Genomic DNA, 18,859 nt, shown 5'->3' with positions numbered 1-18,859 from the left:
TGTGGCTAGTTGTTACTGTATTGGGCAGTGTGGGTCTAGACATTGGGATGACTTAAAAAGAAGAGACTGTATCTGCAGAGAAGACAGACTTAAGAGAATTTCTGCCTCATACCGTTTCCATTGCTAGCGCTGGGATCGGAGAGAACTGGGCCTTCAGACTTGATCCTAGAAGGCTGGCCAGGGACCTAACCCCATAGTTTGAACACAGAAACAACTTGAGCAGGCACTTCTTTTTTTTTTTTTTTTTTTTAAGATTTTATTTATTTATTTGACAGAGACACCCAGTGAGAGAGGGAACACAAGCTGGGGGAGTGGGAGAGGAAGAAGCAGGCTCCCAGCAGCGGAACCTGATGTGGGGCTCGATCCCAGAACGCTGGGATCACTCCCTGAGCCGAAGGCAGATGCTTAACGACTGCGCCACCCAGGCGCCCCTGAGCAGGCACTTCTGAGACAGCCTGGAACAGATGAGGCTATGCCAGGGAATTCAGTCTTCCCGAGAAAAAGTAGAGGGACTACCCTTCCCAGTATTTCTAAAAGGGCAAAAAGACCTCTTTTGTGGCCAGAGCTAGGAAGCCAGGGACTAGAAGGAATAGTTCCTTCAGTGGCTCCTACAATTATAGCGACTAATTGTTGTGTAGGGCATCTTCTTAACAATAAAATTTAAACTTTAATGCCTTAATGATAAAGACTGCTTGTATTTTGCTTCATTTTATACTTTAAATATGTTTCATAAGCCTCTGCCCTGAATTCAGTCTGATCTCATTTATATTGAATATGGTTTTCAGTAAGCTTATGAGAAGTCAGTTACCTCTTTGTAGTTTTTTCTTTTTGTTTGTATTCTTTTCATCGGGGTTAAATATAAAAGGGCATTCTAGATGGAATAGTTTATTTCTAGAAAGGGAAAAGCTGATGTTTCTTTAAGAGCATCTTGCTTATAGACTAGCAACATGTGCAGTGGTTGTGTAGTTTCATAATACGGGGCATCCTGTTGTCCATGAGTAACTAAGTGAATTTGAATTGACATTTTTTTGAAATCAAATCTTACATTTGGGAAGTTTTCTTGAAGTCACCATCATATGTACAGCTCTCCCATCTTATTAAAATAATGGTTACGCTTCTAAGCTCCTCCGTTGATATCTTTTCAGATTAAGTATTTTTACACTGTTTAATAGTAACCTCAAAGAACCATGCATAATTATGGGATCTGAGCAGTTATTTTAATGACTTTGTAATTTATATAGTGAGGATACAGCATATCTAAAGCAGCCACCAATTAATTAGAAGAGGCTGTTTAATCTACATGTATAAAATTTCAATTAGAACATCTTTGCTAAACTTCTTGTCTGATTTTATTGTATTTTATATGGTTCAGTTGATTGAAACATCTTTGAAAATAGTTATTGCCTTGAAATGGTAAATCATTGATAAAGCATTTACTGTGTGTTAGGCATTGTGCTAAGTATTTTATATATATTATCTCATTTAATCCTCATGACAGCCTGTGAGATAGGTGATATCACTGGTTTACAGATTTGAAACTTCTCGGGACCTCAGTCTTCTCTCTTTTATACTGGGGTTAATGTTACCTACTTCAGGGTGTTACGAGTATTAAGTGAGATTAATACATGCCCACATTGAAAAATGTACTCAGTAAGTGATAGTTGCTATCGTTAATGTTTGTCTTACTATTTTTGATTTCATGTTTTGATTTCATGTTTCATGTTTTAAAAAGCAGTGTTTTTTTTTTTTTAAGAGAGATTGGGGAGGGTCAGAGGGAGAGAGAGAGGAGAATCTTAAGCAAGCTCCATGCATGGAGCCTGAAGCAGGGCTCAATTCCACAACCGGAGGTCACGACCTGAGCCAAAATCAAGAGTCTGATGCTTAACTGACTGAGCCACCCAGGCGCCTCAAGGGGCAGTGCTTTTTATGATCCAGAAATGTGAAAAGGTATTGCACAGTGAAAAGTCTTTCCCTGCTGCCCCGTGTTCATCTAGTACCTACCCATGCCCATTTTACTAGTCTGTTATATATCTTCCAGAATGTCTGTATGCAAATACGAACGTATATTCTTATTTTCCCTCCTTTTACACAAAATGTAACATATATTAAAACTGTTTCAAAAGTTGCTTTTTTAACTTAACAATGTAACTTGGAAACGACTCTGTAATAGTGCCCAGAGGATTTTTCATCCCTCCATATAGCTGCATAGTATTCCATTGTTTGGAAATATTATAACCTATTTAGCCAGTTCCCTTTTGAGGGAGACTTGAGTTATTTCTAATCTTTTGCTATTACAAACAACGCAGCAGTGAATAATCTTGTACACATGGCATTTTGCATGTGTGCAATTATATATGTAGGATAAATTCCAAGAAGCAGAATTGCTGGGTCAAAGGGAATATGCGTTTGTAATTTTTCTAAGTATTGCCAAATTGCCCTCCATAGGGTTTGTGCCAATACATTCTAACCAGCAATATAAGAGAGTGCATGTCTCATCACAGCCTCACCATAGAATTTATAAAATGTTTGGATTTTTGCCAGTCTAATAGGTGAAAAGTGAATCTGTGTAATTTTAATTTGCATTTCTCTTATGAGTGAGGTTGAGCCTTTCATTTGTTTAAGAACCTTGGCAGTTTTGTAAACTTCCCAGATTTATTGGATTCTTGATCTTTTTCTTATTTTCTGGGAGTTCTTTATATATTAGGGAGATTAGTCCAGTTTACTGTTAATCTTGTATATCTTTTGACTTTGTTTATAGATTTTTTGGACTATACACAAAATTTTTTAAGGAGTGAAACTTACTGTTTTTCCTTTATAACTTCTGGATTTTGAATTTATTTATTTGGGGAAGGTTTTTTTTTTATGGCTTGCATAGTTCTTAAGTTTATTTCTAGATATTTGCAGTTGTTGCTGTTGTGTATGGGGCCTTATTTTCTGTTTCTGTTTGTGTGTATGAAGGCTGCTGATTTCTGTGTTAATTTTGTATTCCTTTATATTACCAAATTTGATTTATAGTTGTTTTTAATTCTTACAGGATTTCCATATATATATAAATATTATTACTATACAATAATGTATAGAATAATATAGCAATTTCATTTTACCTCTTTCATTTCTACTTCTGTACCTCTGACTACTTTCTCTGGTGTTGTTGCTATTACATTGTCGCTACTATCACCACCACGTACTTGACATTAAGCTGAAAGTTGGCATTAAGTAAGTGTTCATTCTTTCTTTAGATTTCAAGATGTAAACATCGCTAAAATGTAGCTAGCCAGTGTCTGTGCCAAGAAGGGAATGTTAAGACAGATTTTAAAGAGTGAAAAAAAGGGCAGAGTTGGGAAATGTCTTTGTATTCTAGTGACCCTTTCCTGCAGTGCTTATTAGATCTTATATTAAATAGGGTGCATGTTTTGGTTTGGGTTTTTTTGCCCTGGTTGAAAATATCATTTGAGGTGTGTATTTTCTCCCTTAGAAATCAGTTGGTATTCTTTTTTCTTTCACTCTGGAAAAAAAATAAATACTTGACAATATACCATAAGATGATGTCTTTGTGTTCGAGGAATAATCTTGCATTTAATCAAATATAGAACAACATTTGAATTAGCAACTGAAATCCTTTTGAGGTTTTCCAGAGGTTCAGTTAAACTTAGTAGGAATTTTGGATTGCTTTTTCCTGTGAACATTCTGTTCTTTGATTCATAGCAGTCCTATAATGTGTTGTCTCTAGCATTCAGCATTCTGCTTGAAGAGGGTTTTTTGATTTGTAAACTATAGGGAACCAGAGAATTTGAGGAGGAAAGAATATGAAGAGAAATTGTTAAAAATGCTTTTAGCACATAATACATTTCTCTTTCTCCACCTCCCTCCCTAACTCCTTAAAGGAAATTGTTGGTTACTTGGGAATAATTGGGTACTTTTCTTCTCCACATAAGCGGCGAAGTTTGTGAGGCTCCTTATCCATCTTTGAGATAGATATAGTTTACTTGTAAATATGTCTTAAACTTTTGAAAATTAAAATATTGAGTAAATGCAGAAAAACATAAAGATATATCCAGGATATAAATAATTGTGTAGTAATCATTCATGTACCCATCACCCAGTGTGGGAGGAAGAACATTACTTTTACTTTTGAAGTCCCCTCTGTATTGTTCTTGCTCTCCTCCCACTCACAGAAATGTCTTTAATTCTCTTGATTCTCCCTATAGTTTTATCCCTTATGTTTGTATCTCTAAACAATGCATTTTTGAACTTTATTTAAATGGAATTATGCTTTAAATTTTTCTGTAACTTTTTTCTCTCAACGTTACGTTCCTGAGATTCACCTGTGTTGATGCCTGTAGCTGTAGTTAAATCATTTCCATTAATGGAGAAACTCCACTGTATGAGTATACTTTAATTTATTTATCGATTCCATTGTTGATGGACATTTGGGTTGTTTTTGCTATTACAAACAGTACTGTTTATAAATAATTTACACATGCAAGAATTAACCCAAGGCAGAGGCTTAGAAACATGTTTGACCATGGATCACATCTATAATAGGAGATACCTTTTGTATCCTGACCTAGCACACATACCTGTAATGTGTGATGTACACATACGTATGAATATATAACATATGGAAGCAAAATTTTCATCTAAGAATACTTACCTTCACTAAGTGCAAATGCACTCTGATACTTTTTATTCTAATCTAGTCTGTTGTAGTTAATTAAAGAAATATTGGGATGCCTGGGTGGCTCAGTTGGTTAAGCGTCTGCCTTCAGCTCAGGTCATGGTCCCAAGGTCCTGGGACCGAGTCCCACATTGGGCTCCCTGCTCAGCAGGGAGTCTGCTTCTTCTCTCTCTGCCTGCCACTCCCCCTGCTCATTCTCTCTCTCTCTCTGTGTCAAATAAAAAAATAAAATCGTGAAAACAAATAAATATTGGTCAGAATTGCCTAAATTGATTTCCAGCCCTCAGGACCATGGTTTCAAAAGTCCTGTTCCAGAATACGTGCAGATTTGGAATTACAGGGTCACAGGATATGAATGCAGCTTCAGCCTTAATAGATAATAACAGATTGTTTTCCCAAAGTGTTTATTCCCATTTACAGCAGTGTGTAAGTGTCCCAGTTATCCCATCAGACTTAATTTCTTCCAGTCTTGCAGGTATAAATTATATCTCATTGTGATTTGAATTTGTGTTTCTCAGATTATAACTGGAATTGAACATCTTTTGTGTGTGCATTGGTTATTCATAGTTCCCGTTCTGTGAAATACTGTTCAAATCCTGTGCCCATTTTTGTTTCTTATTTTTTTAAACATTTATTTATTTATTTATTTATTTATTTTAGAAGGGGGAGAGGTAGAAGGAGAGGAAGAGAATCTCAAGCAGACTCTCTGCGGAGTGTGGAGCCTGACATGAGGCTCGATCTTATGACCCTGAGATCATGACCTAAGCCGAAATCAGGAGTCAGATGCTTAACCGACTGAGCCACCCAGCGTGCCCCCTTGTTTATCATTTCTTACTGATTTGAAGGAATTTTTCAAAAATGTATTTTGGGTAGTAAACAATTTTTTAAAGATTTTATTTATTTGACAGAGCACAAGCAGGGAGAGCGGCAGGCAGAGGGAGAAGCAGGATCTCCAATGAGCAAGGACCCTGATGCAGGACTCGATCCCAGGACTGTGGGATCATGACCTGAGCCAAAGGCAGACACTTAACCAACTAAGCCACCCAGGCGCCCCGGATAGTAAAAATTTTTTACGTATGTGGATACCAATCATTTTATTGCAGCAATGTTCTTCTGATTTGTGGCTTGTCTTCATTATCTTTGTGGGGTTTTTTTTCTTTAAGATTTTATTTATTTATTTGAGAGAGAGAGACAGAGATAGCAATAGATAGCGAGAGAGAGCACGAGTGGGGAGGAGAGGGAGAAGTAGACTCCCTGCTGAGCAAGGAGCCCAGTGTGGGGCTCTATCCCAGGACGCTGGGATCATGACCTGAGCTGAAGGCAGATGCTTACCCGACTGAGCCACCCAGGCACCCTGTGGTGGTTTTTTGATGAACAGAAATTCTTATTTTTAATGTATCAAATTTATGAGTCTTTTGCTTCATTACTTATACTTTTTTGGTCTTGTTTAAGAAATTCTTCCCTACCCTAAAATCATAAAGATATTTTCATATGTTGTATTTGTTGTATTTAAATTTTTGTATTTAAATAATCTGGAATTCTGTGTGTGTGTGTGTGTGTGTGTGTGTGTGTGTGTGTGTGTAGTATGAGGTAAAGGTGCAATTTCAGTTTTTTTTTCTGGATGGTTGATCAGTTGTCTGGGCATTAGTTATTTAAGTCTCATTTCCCCTGTTCCTTGGTGCTGGCTCAGTCATTCATATATATATATATATATATATCTCAAACTTCCCTTTTTGTGTACTACTGTTTCTGAGCACTCTCTTCTTTTCCAGTGGTTTGTTTTCCCTAGGTTAATATCACACTATCTTGTTTGTTCAGACTTAAAACAATTTCTGATATATGGTAAATCATGCCTCTTAAACTCTTTTTTTTCTTAATTACGAGCATCGTGTATATTCTTGACCCTTCCATATAAATTATGAGACTGCTTGTCAAGTTTTTAAAAAATTCCTGTTGAGATTTTGATTGGACTGAATTTGTAGATCAATTTGGGGAGTTGTAGTGCTGACACAATGGGGCACTCTGAAATTAAGATGACACTTCAGGGTTGCCGCAAGTTGGAATAAGACGGCCAGGCCTTTATATTCCTTGCGTCTGACTTACTGAATGCTAGCTTCCCTGAAAAGAGGGTGTGGTCTTGGACAAGGTGGCTCTATCAGCCTGTTTAATTCCAGGAAAAGACTAGCAGCTGAGGGGCGCCTGGGTGGCTCAGTCATTAAGCGTCTGCCTTCAGCTCAGGTCGTGATCCCGAGGTCCTGGGATCGAGCCCCGCATCGGGCTCCCTGCTCCGCTGGGAGCCTGCTTCTTCCTCTCCCACTCCCCCTGCTTGTGTTCCCTCTCTCGCTGGCTGTCTCTCTCTCTCCATCAAATAAATAAATAAAATCTTTAAAAAAAAAAGAAAAAAAAAAAGACTAGCAGCTGATAGCAGCCATCCCAGCAGTTGGAGAATATGCCCTTCATTCCTGAAGATGGCATCTCGGTGGTGCAACCAGGGACCATGCCAGTCTACCCTTGGTGCCACTTGTATTTATTTGCTTCTTAAAATTCTGGGACCATTCCTTCACATCTGTGGTGGGCTTCTTTTTTGGGGGGAAACTTACACAGGAAGGTTAGTGGAATAAACTGCAGTTGCATTTCTGCAACTGCTCCTAAGGACACAACTGATACTCATCCACCTCTTCAAGTATCCATTTTAGTCCCTTCAATCTCAGCATCTCTGCTGCTGTAGGTGGCTTTTATGGTATGATGACTCAGACCCTTATCCCTGAGGGTCCAAGTCCCCGGTCAAAGGCTGTGGCTGCTTCATTTGTCCATTTGCCATCAAAATTGGGTAGAAGAGGAACAAAATATGCCCAAGAAGATTTACTGGCCAGATGTGTTCCTTCCTGCCTCTGTTATGTAACAGCAGCCCTACCTTCTCCTGATGAGAATGAACCACTCCTGTCAGGACTGTGCTTTTTTTTTTCTTGCCTGATATCACTTGACACAAGGAGCATGAGTGGCCGTCATTGTTTAACGTTTAGTGGGACTTCTGCTGTGTCTCCTGGTGGAAGTGTTCTCTTTTGGGAACCAGGTTCTCTAAATCCGCAGAGCCCTAATTTCTAGAGATGGGAAGCATTCCCTAAGTGGGTCACTGGGAATAATGGCTAATCTTGCTGCTTCTCCTTGGTTCCTAGAACCATGTATTTTATCTGCTGAGGACATAATACCATATAATGGTTGTTGATTTTTAGTATGTATGTTACATCCTGGAAATGGCATCCCAGCCTTACAGGGTGTCATCTGTGAGCTAGTGCCTTATCTGTACCTTCAATATGTTGTTCAATCACTCTTTTAGACCGAAAGGTTTTGGGTAGTGTGGTGTATGATATGACCAAAGGATCCCATGGTTATATGCTACTGTTACATCTCTTTTGCTATAAAGTGGGTTCCTGAGTCTGGTGGAGTATTAGGTGGGCTGCCACTTTCGTCGATCAAACACTTTGAGATACTGGTGCTAGCTGAGGCATTACTGGCATGAAGTGCAAGCCCATACTTCAGTAAGTGTTGGTCTCTGCCGAAACCACTTTCAGAGTAGAAGAGATCCAGTGCATTCAGCTTGCCACCAAATGTCTGGTTGGTCTTCTTAGGGATGATGCTGTATTAGGGACTCAGCATTTTTCTCTTTTGCTGTCAGGTTGGATATTTGACAATAGACAGTATCAATATCAGCCTTGGTGAGTGGGAGATAACGGTCTTGGGCCTATATATATAGCCTCAGTCTCTGCCACCATGGCTACTCTATTCATGTGTCCATTGTGCCAGCACTGGAGAGACCAATAACAAAGAGACTGGCTGAAGTTAAAGCAAGTCTGTGTTGGGAATCCCCCAGACAGCGATTCACTAGGAGAATTTACAGGACTCAGCATATAGTTGTACTCATGTCTATGATTTATTACAGCAAAAGGAAACAAAGTACAGTCAACAAAGGGAAAAGGCATATGGGATGAGGTCTAGGTATACACTTACAAGAGTCCTCTCTCAGTGGCATCACACAGGACATGCTTAATTCCTCCCAGCAATGAGTTTTGTTAACATGGGCAAAATATTGTCTACTAGGGAAGCTTATTAGAGACTCATTGCCCACAGTTTCTTTTGGAAGCTTGTCACATGGGCTCCCTCTGCCTAGCATGTATCAAAATTCCAGAGTCCTAGAAGGAAGGGAGGTGTTCAGCATAAACCATTGTTGTTCGCACAGTTCAGGCACAGTGAGCTGCTCTTACTGGTTAGGGTAATGAGGACTCTACTGAGGTCCGAGTTCCCAAGAGTCTACATATTTTAACCTCCTGACACTTGCCTTCACTTTGACACAAAGAAGATGAACAAACACATTGTCCTAAACTCTGACTATTGGAAAGATTCCCTATCACTCTTTTAAGGCCCCTCCTGAGTGGGATTATAGTATAGCCGTGGGCCATTAGCTTCAACAATGTCCAACAGTTCTTGAAGTGTTGGTATTCCTCTGTGTCAGTGTATGATTGCAAAATGGCCATAGATACTTTGGGGGAATCATTATAGTGTTTACTTGCTGTGAAGGTTCAGGTCCTTCTTCCTTTAGCTATATCTCATAATGGCGCATTTTTGGGATATGTCTATCCCTAGATATTTTTAATTCCTATTACTTCCTATTTGATACATGAATTATTTATGTGTTTCTAAATTTCCAAACCTATTAGGTTTTTATAATTTTGTTTTTTAGGTATTGATTCTTACTTTATTGTTTTGTGGTTAGAGAAGATGGCCTAATGATACCAATTATTTGAAATTTGTTGAGTATGGTTTTAGGTCCACTAATGTAGGTCACTTTTCATAAATACTACCTGGGAACGTGGAAAGAATGCTGGAGCAACTGCTCTTCTTTGTTGCAGGATTCTAAATATGTCCATTAGGTCAAGTCTGTTAATTCTGTTAAAATCTGTATCATTATTGATATTTTTTGTCTGCCTGCACTATCAATTAGACAAAGATACATTAGAATCTTCCACTATGTTGATAGATTGCCTATATTCCCCTAGAGTTCTGACAGATTTTCTTTTACATATTAGGAGGCTATGTTTTAAGTTCATACAAGTTCAGAATTATTTCTTCCTGGTAAATTGAACTATTTGTGACTCTATCTCTAGTGACCCCCCTTCTCCTTTACATAGCTATACCAGCTCCATTTGGTTAGTATTTACCTGGTATATGTGTAGTTTCATGTTTAGATGCAGATTTTTTTTTTTCTTACTTTTCCTCTTTGGGTTTCACTGGGCTTTCTGAGTCTGTGCAGTGGTATCTTTTCATCAGTTCTGGAAACTCGCAGCCACTCTTTTTTCAGACATTGCCTGTGCACTTTTATTCTTCCTTGTTCCTCTTAAATTCTATTAAACTTACGAGAATATGTTTTTTGATTTTCCATATCTCTTAACCTCCTTTTCATACTTTCTCTTTGTGTGTCTCTTTGGGTTACATTCTAGGTAATTTCTTCAGTTCTATCTTCCAATTCACATATTCTCTTTTCAGCTATGAAACCCATACATTGCACTTGCAATTTTAGTCACTGTATTTTTCATTTATAGAAGTTCCATTTTGATCTTCTAAAAGTCTTCTTGGTAATTTTTAAAACTTTTTATTATGCAACATTTAATAATAGTCTTCTCAGTAGTAGTTCAGTGAACACCCTTATACCTACCACCTGTGTTCATTAAATTTAACATTTTTCCATATTTGCTTTATTTATGTTTTATTTAGCCATTTCAGAATTGCCATTCACTCCTAAATACCTTAGCTTGTATCTTCTAAGGATGCTGACATTCTGTTACCCAACCATGATATCACATCACAACCTGGGTAAGATTTTTAGTCTCTTGCTCTTACCCGTATTTTTTATACTTTAAAATTTTTTTCTTTAAACCTGCATCTTATGTTCCGTATCTGATCATTCTATCGGCTTCAGTCTTTGTGGGTCTCTTATACGATGCTTTCTATGTTTTATGATTTGAGGCTGTAACAACTTATTTTCTGCAACTTTTCTTTTAGAATTATTGAGTCATGTAGGTTCCTCCTTTTATAGGAGGCTTTGTTAGCTTTTGCCTGGTACCTGGCGTTATTACAAGCCCAAGATGACTTTCTTTCTCTCTTTCTTTCTTTCTTTCTTTCTTTCTTTCTTTCTTTCTTTCTTTCTTTCTTTCCTTTCTTTCTTTCTTTCTTTCTTTCAAGATTTTATTTTTTTAAGTAATCTCTACACCCAACATAGGGCTCAAATTCACAACTCTGAGATCAAGAGTTGCATGCTTTACTGGCTAAGCCAGCCAGACACGCCCAGGATAACTTTAAATTCTTGATTGGAGTCTTTCTGGTACATCCATCAGGTAATGTGAATTTGGCATGAAAATCTTATATGAAGGTTGTGGTTATAAAGTCTCAGAAGAAAAAAAAATTTTTGTTTGAACATGAAGTTTTTCCTTGTCGTGTGTGGGGGGGCCTTAATTCTAATTTACTTTCACATGTAAGTCTTTGGTGTTCCAGCTTTATTCCAGATTATGGATGGACTCTACTGTGTATCCATCTGACCAAGAAAGTAGATACTTAATATCACTTTGTTTGGCAGATACCATCAATATTGGCAAAAACTGTGTTCTGTTTTCTTTTCTGGGTCGCCCACTTGACTTAATTTTGGGGTCTTTGTAAATTCCTCAAATACTTGACAGCCTATTGAATTATGTAAAAATGAATATTTTTATATTTTATCAAGACCTCGGGTTGTTTTTTGTTAGACTTTTGGTCAGAGTACATATTTTGCCGTATGGCTGAAATAGAATTCCTTTAGTAAAAAGAACATTTTTTTAATGTGTTGTCTTAAATGTTGTAGAAAGAGTATTATAGAAGGATGAGAAAGATAGAAACAGTTTATGCATAAATACGTCATTGTTCTTGATTTCATGAAAATGTTGATTCAAAATATAATACAAGGCTTTTCCCCTCCAAAAAAACTTTAAAAATATATTGGTTTTGGGGAGAATTATAATAAGTTAAAGATTGTGGTCTTTTGAGTCCCATCGGACATGGGTTTCCATCTGAGTTTTCTCACTAGCTGTGTGACTTTTAACGATTTCTTTAACTTCTTAATATTTATCTGTAAAATGGGGGGTAAGCAAGGGCAGTTTTGAGGATCAAAGGAAATAATATATGTAAAGGGCTCAGCCTGGTGCCTGACACATAGAGTAAATGTTAGCTATTTTTAATTTTAGCCATTTTCTTTCCAGAAGTGTTCAAGGTGTTAATACAGAGTGTTAAATGTGAAATATCTCACAGTATACATGTAATAGTGTAAAACTGAATATGGGTATGTGGGAGACAAAACCATAAAGGGAAAAGCAAGAAAGGTACCCCAGTATTAGAAGATGAGGAGAAAAGCAATATGAAGCTTGGCAGGTAACCAAAGCCAAGAAGGCCCTCTGGCTCCCTTCAGCTTCCCAAGACTTGGATTTAGTGAGGATCTTCTCTACTCTGGCTTTTTCTTTTATGTTCTTTTTAGTTAGTTCAGGAGCATATATATCCCTGCCCCTTTGGGTCAGAGGGAGTTCTGACTTCCTGTGGCCCAAGGGAGCTGCCTAACATACTTTAGGAGAAGGATGCTTGTTCCCTTCTATAGGGACCTCAAGGATAGTTAGGGATTTTCATCCTCACCAGTTTAACAAGGAACCGTTTGGCATCCCCAGAGTTCTGGAAGTACCTTATTAGAAAAGAGATATAGTTGCATTCTTCTGAATAGAAAAATTTATAATAAACAAGAATACAGAAATATATACCATGCAACATCAGCATATATCAGACTATTTGAAGCATTTAGACATTTTTCCTCTTTCCCCTGGTAGACCAGGCCTTAGTGAAATTCTTATATAACTTTTCATTAGGCTGCAGTGTAGAGCATCAGAAATAAGAGGGAATTGTGTAGCCCACCTCCATCTAACCTTTTGCTCTGTATTTTTGCATGCCCAAAGACAAGAAAAGTGTGTCTTATTCATTGTCTTCATATATTTCTCTTGGTACTACTATTGTCACTTTAGTTTTTTAGTAAAGGAAATTGGCTTATTTGAAACGTTTGTCTTAATCCTCTATGGAAATATCAGTTTACGGGAAGGTTAAGGCAGCTCGTTTGGGCTCCTCTCAGAGTCTCTGCTGCAATTGTCGGAAAGGAAACCCCAGGGAAACCCCTGAGCACGGGCTTCACAGGAGCAGTAGCTGCACAGAAGACAACACTCTCGATGCTTTATCAGGTGCTGTCTGGAGAGCAGAAATAATGGGCTGAAGGCAGAAATGCTGATGTCTCCGCTTTCCCAACTTAGCACAAACATCTTCTTTATCTTTGGTGGATTTTGGTGCCACAGAGGCGGCTCCAAGAAGTCTTAAATGCAAGTGTGATTGCTTTTACAATCCTGGTTTTGAAAGCATGGTGTTTGGGGATTTCCTTGACTTGAATCCTTTTTTTTAAAGGGAGTGGATTCATAGCATCCACTGTCAGTGCCATTTCCCTTTCTGTGATGACTTGTTCTCTGTTTACATGAAAGGATTCAGGAAGTAAGATGTAAACATAAGTACATAAATGAACAAATAAATGAAAAGCTCTGCTGCCTTTGTCACAGAGTGAAAAGGCTTGACTATAACATAATGGGAACACAGCAGCTGTTTGATTAAAACTTCAGGATTTTTCCTGGAAACTTCGAAGCGTGTCTGCATTTTTTTCTTTTTAAATAACTCTATGATATGGGAGAAGTGGTTTCCTAGAATGCCGTGGTTACAGTGGAGCTTTTTAATGTATCATCATCCTAGTCACTTCAGGTGCTGGTACGAAATACTCTCACTGCTGGGGCTTGCTTCCCTTCTGAAACGTCCATCCTTTGGAAAGTCCAGAAAGTGATTTGTAAATAATTCGCTTCTTGTCGCCAGTTGGTTTTTTGTTTGTTTGTTTGTTTAAGTTGTAGTCTTTGTTTTTTGTTTTACCGTCTTAACCAATTTGAAATGTACAGTTCAGTAGTATTAACTGCATTCATAATGTCATACAGTAGTTCCCCCTTATCCATAGGACATCTGTTCCAAGACCCCCAGTGGATACCTGAAACTGGATAGTATTGAACCCTATATGTACTATGTTTTTTTCCTCTACATGCGTATCTATGATAAAGTTTAATTTATAAATTAGGCACAGTAAGAGATTAACAACAATAATAAATTAGAGCTATAACAATATAGCGTAAGTTCGTGAATATTCTTACTGTTCTGATTTTGTAATAATCAGGGCAGGCTAAACATTTGCTATATTAAGACCATGCATGTGTCCCCAGACCTAGTTCTTTCCCTAGGTTTGGTTTTATCAGTGTTGGTGATAAGCCAAGTCTGATTTATATGGTGCATCATATGTGGGAAATGTCTGTGACTCTAGGTATCTGGTCATCCTGGAGAAATGACAGCACAGCTAGTATAATAACTTTTGAAAATAGCCAGTGCTAATTTGATGATTTCCTGTTGCCATTAAATGAGTTGTAAAACTAAAAAAAAGAGAAAAAAATTGATGTGAATATGGTCTCTCTCTCTTTCAAAATGTCTTATTGTACTCACCCTTCTTGTGATGATGTGATAAAATGCCTACGTGATGAGCTGAAGTGAGGTGAGTGTCATAGGCATTGTGATGTAGCATTAGGCTACTATTATTGACCTTCTGACAGTGTTTCAGAAGGACGATCCATCTGCTTTTGGACCACAGTTGACCACAGGTAACTGAAACTGTAGAAAGTGAAACTGCTGCTGAGAGGTGACTAATGAGTGATCACCACCACCCTCCGTCTCCATAACTCTTTTCATCTTGTAAAACTGAAACTCTGTATCCATTAAACAATAACTCCCCTTTCCTCCTTCACCCCAGCCCCTGGTAACTACCATTCTACTTTCTGTCTCTGTGGTTTCGACTACTCTAAGTATCTCATATAATTGGTGTCATACAGTATTTGTCTTTTTGTGACTAGTTGATTTCACCTAACGTAATCCTCAAGGTTCATGCATACTGTAGCATATTGCAGAACTTCCCTACTGTTTAAGGCCGAGAAACATTCCATTGTATGTATACACCACATTTTGCTTATCCATTCATCTGTCAATGGACACTTGGGTTGTTCCCATGTTTTAGCTGTTGTGAATAATGCTGCAGTGAACATGAATGTACACACACCTCTTCAAGACCTTACTTTCAGTTCTTTTGGGTATATACCCAGAAGAGGAATTGCTGGGTCATTTGGTAATTCTATTTTTAATTTTTTGAGGAACCTCCCTGCTGTTTTGCACAGAGGCTGTACCATTTTACTTTTCCACCAATAGTGCACAAGGTTTCCAATTTCTCCACATCCTCATCAACTTGCAGTTTTCTGGGGTTTTTTGATAGTAGCCATCCTGATAGATGTGAGTTGCTATCTCATTGTAATTTTTCCTTGCATTTTCCTTCTAATTAGTGATGTTGAGCATCTTTTCATGTGTTTATTGGCCATTTGTACATCTTCTTTGAAGAAATGCCTATTCTAGTCCCTTGCCCATCCATAATTTTATTAAAAGCAAAACAGGCAGCTTTGCAGTGTCCAGAGGCAATTTTAAGTGGTGAGTAAGAACTCAGGCTCAGGAGTTAGACAGCTCAAGGTTGACATGGCTTTACCAGCTGTGTGACATTGAGCAAGTTACTTCATTTCTTTAGGCTTCCATTTCTTCTGTAAAATGGGGAGAATAGTTGAATCTGTTTCACTGAGTATATATTGATAGACATCAAATATATGGGATAGTATTTGCCCTGTTGGAAGTATTTAATAAATATTAGCTGCTATATTATTGGAATCATGAGCCAGTCTTTAAAAAATGCCTTTGATGGTATGCCTGGATGGCTCAGTTGGTTAAGTGTCCAACTCTTGATTTCAGCTCAGGTCTTGATCTCAGTCATGAGTTCAAGCCCTGTGTTGTGTTTGATACTTAACACACACACACACACACACACACACACACCCCTTTTATATGTTAGTTGCCTTCCTATTTTGATAAGAGTATAATTCATTGCATTCTTGAGAACTTTCACTTGTTTTTCCGGTTCATGCCTACTTACTGTCTCTGTAGTATTAGGTGAAACCATGTGGAATTGCAATTTTTGTACGTTATCAACCATGGCTGTCAGCAGTTTCATGTGATTCAACTTAATGTAATAGGAACTGTGAGTGTCTAACATATGCCAGAGTGCCTACTCTGCTAATTCATTCATTCTTCCCAGCTTCCCTATAAAATCTGTGTTACTTTCCCCATTTTGGGAAGGAGAAAGTGAGGCGCTCAGAGATGGACAAACGTGCCTGAATTTACACGGCTAGTAAGTAGTGAAGCCAGATTTCAAGCCAGATCTTGTTGAATCCAAAGCTCATTTTCTTTTTTTCAAAGTTTTTATTTTGATCCCAGGTGGTTAACATACAGTGTTACCTTAGTTTTCGGTGCGCAGTGAAGTGGTTCGGCCCTTCCGTACGTCAGCCAGTGCTCACCGAGACAAGTGCGCTCCTTCATCCCCTCCCCCCCCCACCTCCTCTCTGGTAATCGTCACTTTGTTCTCTATAGTTAAGAGTCTGTTTCTGGGTTTGTGTCTCTCTCTCTCTTTTTTCCCCTGTGCTTGTTTGTTTTGTTTTTTAAATTCTACTGACAAGTAAAATCATGTGGTATTTGTCTTTCTCTGACTGACTTATTTGGCTTATCCTAATACTCTCTAGCTCCGTCCAGTTCATTGCAAATGGCAAGATTTCATCCTTTTTTATGGCTGAATAATATCACACACACACGCACACATGCACACATGCCACATCTTTATCCATTCACCAACTGATGGACACCTGGGCTCCTTCCACATCTTGGCTGTTGTAGATCATGTAGATAGTGCTGCTGTAAACATGGGGGTGCCTGTACCCCTTTGAATTAGTGTTTTTGTATTCTTTGGGTAAATACCCAGTAGTGCAATTACTGGAATGTAGGGTAGTTTTATTTTTAACTTTTTGAGGGAACTCCACACTGTTTTCCACGGTGGCTGCACCAGTTTGCATTCCCACCAACAGTGCACAAGTGTTCTTTTTCTCCACATCCGCAGAAAGCTCATTCATTTTCCTTCCAATTTCTAGCACATAAACAGTCTCAGAAACACCCCTCCCCTATCTTTGTGCCCAGTAAAGATGAAAGTTAAAGAAACTACACTATTTCTTCTTAGTTGGCGGTGATTTGGGTTTCCTTCAGTTCGGTGAGCTTATGTGGTAGCTCTGTGTTCATGTACATTTTGTGCTTTTGTCGCTCTCTCTCATATTTGGAGCATAGCATGTGCAGTGTTGGCTGCAGTCACCTAAGGCTCTTTCACAAAGGTGCTGTAGGGTGAAAATAAGTAACTTAGCGTCTGCCTTCAACCCATTTCTCACGGCCACAATCACGTCCACCATTTATTGATCATCTGTTCTGTGCAAGGAGTATGCTAGGTACTTTAGCCACAGCGTCTCAGGTCCCTGTATAATTTATATAGAGTAGGGGCTAAAATCCTGTACAGTGTGGAAAGAAACTGAGGCTATAGGGATTATGTGATTTAGCCAAGAGCATAGGACCCTTTAGTCTATCTTGCCTTGGGGGCCAAATGCTTTTTTTTTTTTGGTACTATACCACAACCTCCTATTCTTAGAAAGGGTCTCCTAGAGGAGAAATGAGGACAGCCTTTCTCTGTACCACACTTGGGTGTGTTATCCATACTGAATACTCTGTACCACACTTGGGTGTGTAATCCCTACTGAATTTTCCCATTTCCTTGCCTGTTCCCATTCCCCCTTCCTGTCCCCCTTTTCTTTTCCTTCTTCCTTTTCCTCCCTCTTTTCATTCTTTCTTCCCTCCTTCCCTTTCTCCCACCCACTCTCTGTCTGTCTCCTTCCTTCCTCCTTTCCTTCTTTCCTTCCTTTCCCTAAATCTACCTAATGAAGTTTAAATACCAAGATTAAGAAACTACTTAATGTATTTCCTGAAGAAAATTGGATTCTTGAGATATTCCCATTTGATTTTTTTTTTCTGGCACTAAAAATTATCTCTAATTTTAATTTGCTTTCAGAGGAATTACCATTTTTTAAAATATGCTACTAAAACAAGTTAGATTGAATTCCTTTCAGCTTTTAAAAGAGTGACCTTCTCAGTCTTTTAAATAATAAGATTTGGAAGTAATTGCTTAATATTTGAGTTTAAGGGAATGACATGTTTTGAGTTCTAAGGAAAGCCTGTTTGACCTAGCATCATACTTATTCTTAAACTAGATAACCAGAACCAGTGTTCTTAGGAACTGTGTTGGTGAAACCTCGTCTGTTTGCAGCTGGAGGTTGCACATTTATTCCTTTGTTGTTCCATTGTTTCCTTTACGGTGAGGGAGAATAATTAAGGAGAACATCTTTTCTGAGCAGCTGGAATCAAATTCCAGCTGACTGCAGCACCTGCAAAGATGGCACCTCTGCCTCTGGGTGGCAGGGTGGGATGCCAGCCGTGGAGCCTGCGACAGTGGGCTCCAAAGTGCAGAAATGCGACCGTGCCTCACCACTCCTGCCCTTCTGCGAGCTTCAGATGGCAGCAATACCAGTGAATGCAAAGTGTCTGTTTTAGACTAATTAGAGGGATGATTTGTGAAACAGTGGCTATTTATTTAATTAATCACCAGCACAAAGCCATAAAACCCATATTTTAAAAATCCCTGTTAGTTTGCCATGTGGTTAATAGATTGGGGCACATTAAAAAGTGACATGGTGATGTATTAAAAATGTTCCATCTAAGGTTCCTTCAGAAAGGAACTGAAGCTGTCTGCTTTCAGATGCTGAAGTGTTACCTGCCAGGAGTTGACCTGTCAGAGATTTTAATGTTTGTAAAGGCATTTATCTTTTGAATAGCATCTTCACTAGGACATCTCCTCTTGGAATATTTCAAAATACAAAAATAGGTTTAGAATAATTTTAAAAAGTATAATTAAAGTGAATTTTGTTAGTTTTTCTTAACAACGAGGAACTGTATTTTCCCACTAGATTATAGTATGTTTACTAAGCATAACAGTGTTTCTTATAGGGTATTCTTTTCCATTTTGGGGAAAGGGAG

General features: G+C 38.3%; 1 protein-coding gene and 1 non-coding gene across 10 annotated transcripts in view; both read left to right on the top strand.

Moving 5' to 3' along the window:
- Positions 1-18,859, top strand: part of MAPKAP1 (MAPK associated protein 1) — a 235,598-nt gene that overhangs the window by 70,360 nt on the left and 146,379 nt on the right. The gene's annotated exons all lie outside the window — the stretch shown is intronic.
- LOC121103199 lies at positions 13,956-14,087 on the top strand. The gene has a single exon (XR_005835352.1). It is a non-coding gene; the product is annotated as a small nucleolar RNA SNORA72 (small nucleolar RNA).

This window comes from Ursus maritimus, unplaced genomic scaffold, assembly GCF_017311325.1.
Source record: "Ursus maritimus isolate PB19 unplaced genomic scaffold, ASM1731132v1 scaffold_17, whole genome shotgun sequence".
Lineage (NCBI taxonomy): Eukaryota > Metazoa > Chordata > Mammalia > Carnivora > Ursidae > Ursus > Ursus maritimus.
The sequence above is the reverse complement of the archived record's forward strand: the minus strand, read 5'-3'. Positions and strand labels throughout refer to the sequence as shown.